Raw genomic sequence first — 6,400 nt, forward strand, 5'->3', positions numbered from 1 at the left:
CACCTTCCATTACCATTGCCGTCTTGTTCTGTACCCAGGCCCCTCCTGCTCCTACATCTAAAGCTGGAGTGAAGGTCTTTGTCCACACGCCATTTCACATGTGTGAGAGAAGTACCTGGAAGTGAATCACTGGGCTGAAGGGGAAGTGCCTTTGTAACGGTATTTGATTCATCCAGATTCCCTTCCATTCAGGCTGTGCAGATTCTCAGTGCCCAGCTGCAGAGGAGCCTTTTCGTGCCTGGTTACTAGTGAAGCTAGTAAGATTTCCCAAGGGTACTGGCCATTTGTATTTCTCTTTTGTGTTGGTTCAGTTCTTTTGACCATTTCCCTCCTGGGCTGTCTGCCATTTTCTTTCTTTCTTAGTAGCTCTTTATATATTCTGCATCTAAAGTCTGTCTGTCTGGTTAACACACATTACTCCCGGGCTGTTGCCTTGACTCTCTGTATGATGTCTTTGGTCAAACAGAGGTGTTGGTTTTGTTTTGTCTTTGGTCAAATCTTCATTTTTAGCATGGCCTTTGAGGAGGTTTCTTCAGTAAAGATGTTTATGAAAATAGAGCAATTTATACAAGAAACAAAAGGAGAGATGGGGAGACTTGACGCCAGAGCCTCCTTCCCCTACCACATCCCCTAGAATATCCCAGCTTGAAGGCATACTGCTGTTCCTCCCCCTCCCCTATCTTAAAATAGAAAGGAATGTTCTGCAGGCAAGAAAACAGCTCTTTTTGGGGCAGGAGGGAGGTGAAAATAGAACCATCATCTCCAAAAGCGCTCTAAGCATGCCCCTGACCTCTGGCCAGTAAACCCCGTGTGGGGAGGGAGTCTGAAGAACGTCCTGGAAGAGGGGCGATGTTTCACGCCCGGAGGTGACTGCTGGGCACACATTCTGCAGCCTGGACCTCAGCAGTGTCCTCAGGAAGCTCTCGCTATTCAGTAGCTCAGGAAAATACGTCTGTTCCCGTCTGCAATAAAATGGTGAGTTGGCAGCAAATTTACATTTGCACTTTATTGTTCAGTAAAATTCATTCCACGATATGTAAATTTTACATCAAAAGGAAAAAGCTTAAAAATACTAGATTCTAATTAATTTGCAAGCTAAAGTGAAAGTTTCTGGGGACCTGCACTGAAATCTGAACTTCCTTCAAAGTGCATAAGAAAAGAGGCTTCCAACTTCACTGTTAGAAATTTTCAATAATATTGGGAAAATGCCCGTGGGGGCCTTTCCTGTGATACCCTAGTGGAGAGGAAGTTTCAGGTGCACCTGACTTTCATGGGCCCCTTTCAAGGCCCTGCACCTCCTTCTGTAATTTGTAATTTTATTTAAACTTTGAGAAGTGTTATTGTAGTAACATCACATTTTTGCCATCTTGACACATACAGTTCAGTGGCATTAATTACACACAGTGTTGTGCCACCATCACTGCTGCCCCCCACCCATCCCAAAACTTGCATCACCCAGAACAGAAGCTCTGCACCCATTAAGCAATACCTCTCCCCTAAGCCCGTGGTAACCTCTAATCTACTTTCTGTGTCTGAGTTTGGATATTCTAGAGATTTCACAGAAGTGGAACTATACACTGTCCTTTTCTTTGGTTTACTCGACATCTGCGAGATTCAGCCGTGTTGCATGTCATACAGCTTGGCTTTTTCTTCTGGCTAAATGTGCCGTTGTGTGTATGTGCCATGTCATCTGCTCGTGGATGGGTTGCTTCACCTCGTCTACTGTGCATAATGCTCCTCTGGACGTGTGTACTTGTATTTGTTTGAGTCCCTATTTTCAAATCTTTGAGGTCCAGGAGTGGGATTTCTGGGTCCTGTGGTAATTCTGTGTTTAGCTTTCTGAGAAACCACCCAAACGATTCCAGTCTCTGCACCATTTTACATTCCCTCTGTAATTCAAATTTTGAATTTGGTATTTTTCCTAAATTGGGTTTCCCACATTGTAAAAGCTTCAGGCACCACAAAACCTGGATGGCCCCTGACTGTGATATCGGAAAATTGCAATGACCCCCCCCAAGTGGGTAGTGGCTAAGAGCGATTACCATCAAATACTTACGCTGTATTTAACAGCACCAGTTGGCCGTTTAGAAAGGGGGGAGGCTCCCTGTTGGCAGCACAGGCTGTGGTGAAGAACATGGACTCAGGGACCAGTTGGCCTGCTTTCACATCTCCGCTCTTACATACTCGCTGTGTGACCTTAGGTTACTCAGCCTCTCTGTGCTTCAGCTTGCCCACCTGCAAAATGAAGCTACTGACAGTACCTACTTCTCTCTAGGTCACTGCAAGGATTATAACAATGTTAGGAGAAAACTAAAGATGGTTGGGAAAAAAATTAAAAAGGAAGGTGGAAACTTGGATTCTGTGCCAAGGACTCCTCACAAATGTTCCTACCTTTTGACCCAGTGATTTCACTCTTGGGAATGTGCCCTAAGGAAATAGCCGGAAATTTGGGGAAAAGCATAATGCAAAGGCAGTCTGTCCGAGTGTTCTGTAGAATGGAAGGAAACGTGGTCATGGACAGGGGGTGGCCTCGGGGTCGGAAGCCGGTGTAATAACCCGGGGCCTGTTTGTGTCCTGATGCTCTGGGGGGAAAAGCAAACAGGACCTGGCACCGTCGCACCCGAGCTCATCAAGCCAGCGCTGTGCCAAAGGTCTCCTGGCAGGGGGACTCCAGGGGATCCTTTTACCTTTCTATTCTTTTCTCCCAGCTTTCCTAAAACCTTCTAAGGGAGAAAATGTTTTTAAAAAGGAGTTCAAACTGTGGATACATTTTTAAAAAGGGTGTGTGCAAAAGTGTTCACTATTGTGCTATTTGGAAGGCTAAAAAAAAAATTGGAAACAGTCCGAATGTAGAACAATAGGAAAGTGGTACATCTATACAATGGGATATTTCACTGCCATTTAAAAAATTAGCTTCAGGAAGATTTTTTAGTGATCTGCTTCAGAAATGCTAAATGGAGAAAAGGACACACACACATGCCATATGACCTGGAGTAATTTAAGAGTGGATATAAATAAATACCAGGCCAGAGGGAAAATAGTTTGGGGGAAATACAGCTCTGTGTGAACAGGAACTATTACCCTTGGGTGGTGGGTTAAGACAGATTTCTATTTTCTTCCTTAAATCTGTTCTGAATCTCCTCCGTTTCCCCCGCGTTCATCATCGCAGTGGCACTGGGCAGGCCTGGCTCTGCACCAGCCTCCACCCCAGGAGAGAGCAGCAAGCCGCCTCTCCCAGACCCCCTTGCAGCTGGGCTGCTGGATCTAGAATAGGTTCCAACACTCCTGCTAAGGATTGACTTGGGTCTCAGAAGTTACGTCAACGTCCTGACCCTCAATATGTCAGAATTGGACCTTACTTGAAAACAGGTTTTAGAGGGAAACTAGGCAAGTTAAGTGAAGTCGTTACAATCCAGGTGTCCATCAGCTATGAATGGATGAACAAACGTGTTTACACACGATGGAATATTATGCAGCTGTAAGAAGAAATGAAGTCATGAAGCATATGACACCATGAGTGAGCCTGGAGGACAGTATGTTGAGTGAAGCAAGCCACACACAAAAGGACAAATACTGTATGATTGTGCTACTATGAACAAAATACATTGTGTAATCTCAAGGAGTTCATAACTAGAATATGGGTCACTAGGAAACAATGAGTTTAGAGAATGGAAAGCTAAGTGTTAACCTGGACAGAACTGGTGAAAAGGATGTGTGTTATTAATCTTTGGAAATGAAAAGGTGAAAACCCAACATAAAGTTTGTGCTAGCAGTGCTATTATATGGGTATGGCAATGGTTGAAATGGAAAGACTAAGGTCAAGTACATTACTAAAAGGAAAGCTGGGAAGCTATTGTGGCTCAACTGATAGAGCATCCACCTACCATATGGAGGGCCCAGGGTTCAAATCCAGGGCCTCTTGGCTGTGTGGTGAGCTGGCCCACATGCAGTGCTGCCACGTGCAAGGAGTGCTGTGCCACGCAAGGGTGTCCCCTGTGTAGGGGTGCCCCACGGACAAGAGTGCACCCTGCAGGGAGAGCCACCCCCTGTGAAAAAAGCACAGCCCACCCAGGAGTGTTGCCGCACACACAGCTGATGTAACAAGATGACACAACAATAACTGACACAGGCGGTGGCCTTGGTCCAGTGGTTAGGGCGTCCGTGTACCACATGGGAGGTCCGCGGTTCAAACCCTGGACCTCGACCCGTGTGCAGCTGGCCCGTGCACAGTGCTGATGGGCGCAAGGAGTGCCCTGCCACGCAGGGGTGTCCCCGCATAGGGGAGCCCTACGCGCAAGGAGTGCACCCCGTAAGGAGAGCCACCCAGCGCGAAAAAAGTGCAGCCTGCCCAGGAATGGTGTTGCACACACGGAGAGCTGACACAAGATGATGCAACAAAAACACAAGATTCCCATGCCACTGACAACAGAAGTGGACAAAGAAGACGCAGCAAATAGACACAGAGAACAGACAACTGGGGTGGGGGGGGAAGGGGAGAGAAATAAATCTTTTAAAAAAAAATGAAAATGCTGTAATATTGAAGTGATGAATGCACAACTATGTGATCATACCAAATGCTGCTGAGTGCACACTTGGATGAATTGCATGCTTTAATAATATGTATCAGTAACATTGTTACTTCTTAAAAAGGGACGTTGTTACTGGAGTAGGGTGCGCTCCTAATCGGATATGGATGGTGTCGTTTTAAGAGGGAATTTGGACACAAAGGTGAGACTGCCATGTGGCAACCGAGGCAGGGAGCACTGCACACTGCCAGCAAGCAGCCCCAGAAGCGGGGAGAGAGCCGGGGAACAGATTCCCCCCTGCAGGTTTCACAGGGAGCACGGCCCCAACACCACCACGGCGGACCTCTCGCCTCTGGAACTGGGAGACGAAAAATGCCCACTGCGCTCAGCCACCGGTTTGTGGTGGTTGTTACAACTGCCTTAGGAAGCTAAGAGCGCGCCTATGAGCAGTGTTGCAGGAGCAGCCGGGACAACAGCCGTGTCCGGGTGTCCTTGAACCCCGTGCTTCCAGCGGTGGCCTCGGAGGTGGTGCAGCCCCCGTGGTGAGTCGGTTCTACATGTTGTCCTGGGTGTCATTCCCAAAGGCCCGGTCTAGAGCCCCCACTTCCTTCCAACAATTCTCTTAAGTGCTCAAGTCCCTGTATTAAATCCCTTCCTGCTTAAAACACTGGAGTGGCTGTTGGCGGCTCCAATCCCTGATAGAGACAATCAGGAAAAGAGTTTCAGAAATGAGAAGGGCTTTCCAAGATCCACGTGTGACAGGCCTCTGCGAAAGATCAACACTTTTGCTGTGCTCAGTTGACAGCAAAAGCGCAAGGGCTTTCCCAGCGCCACACAGAGTTACTGAGCCATATCCAGCCAGGACTTTCTCCATCACACTTAAAGGAAGGGCCCAGCCGTCCACAAATGAGGCAGAAGCACAGGCAGGCAGCTGAGGGCGCCTCTGCCCCTCCTGCCTCAGCTGCCCACATGCCGTGGGGCTGGGGGCGGGGAAGGAGCATTGGCTGATGACCTAAAATCTCCTGCGACCCCAACCTGGCTGACACAAAAGGCCCCCAGGCCAGAAACCTGGCGATATCATGCATTCCCCTCTCTAATTATAAAATCCTTTTTAAAACTGAGTACCAAATTTGGAGAAGCGTGTTTTCCATGTTATTTTAATATGTTCTGGAGTTATTGTGTCAGTTGTACAACCTTGTGAATATATGAAAAACATGGAACTGTACACTTGGAAAAGGTGACTCTTATGGTAAGTGAATTATATCTTGATAATAATCATAAATGAATGCCAGCTCTCTATGCAGAAGGGTGTCTCTGCCCCTGGCCCTTGTATCAAACCCCAGTGAGGCAGGTACTATGGTGACCCCGTTTTACAACCAAGCAACCCAAGGCTCAGAGAGGGGAAATGACTTGCTCAAGGACACACGGCTGGGGATTGACATCAAGATTTAAACTGCGGTCGTGTCCCCCTTCCCTTTTAAATTGCCCTTCAATTTGTCCCCACTCCCACTCTCCCGCTCAGCTACGAAACCAAAGCCTGGGTCCTCTCCGAGGAGCTGACATTGAGCAGCACCTGGAATAAAATGAGGGGGGCGGCCAGGAGGAAACCACAGGGAAGCTTCCCAGGGAGAGGGCAGGCAAGCCAGGGGCGCTGGGGAGGGACCCTGGATGGGCCGGGAGAGCAGGGTGCCTGCCGCCCATCCAGCCACGGGAGGAGTGTGGGAGGCGAGAGGGCGCAGAGAGCCTGTGTGGGAACCTGGCTGTCCCAGGCGCCCGGTGAGCAAGCACCTGCCACAGCCCGGGGGTGGGGTGGGCGGGGGTGGGCGGAGGCTAGGAGCGGTGGGATTCTGGGTACATCCTGGAGGTGGAATTGA

The sequence above is a fragment of the Dasypus novemcinctus genome, chromosome 18, assembly GCF_030445035.2.
Source record: "Dasypus novemcinctus isolate mDasNov1 chromosome 18, mDasNov1.1.hap2, whole genome shotgun sequence".
NCBI classification, from domain to species: domain Eukaryota; kingdom Metazoa; phylum Chordata; class Mammalia; order Cingulata; family Dasypodidae; genus Dasypus; species Dasypus novemcinctus.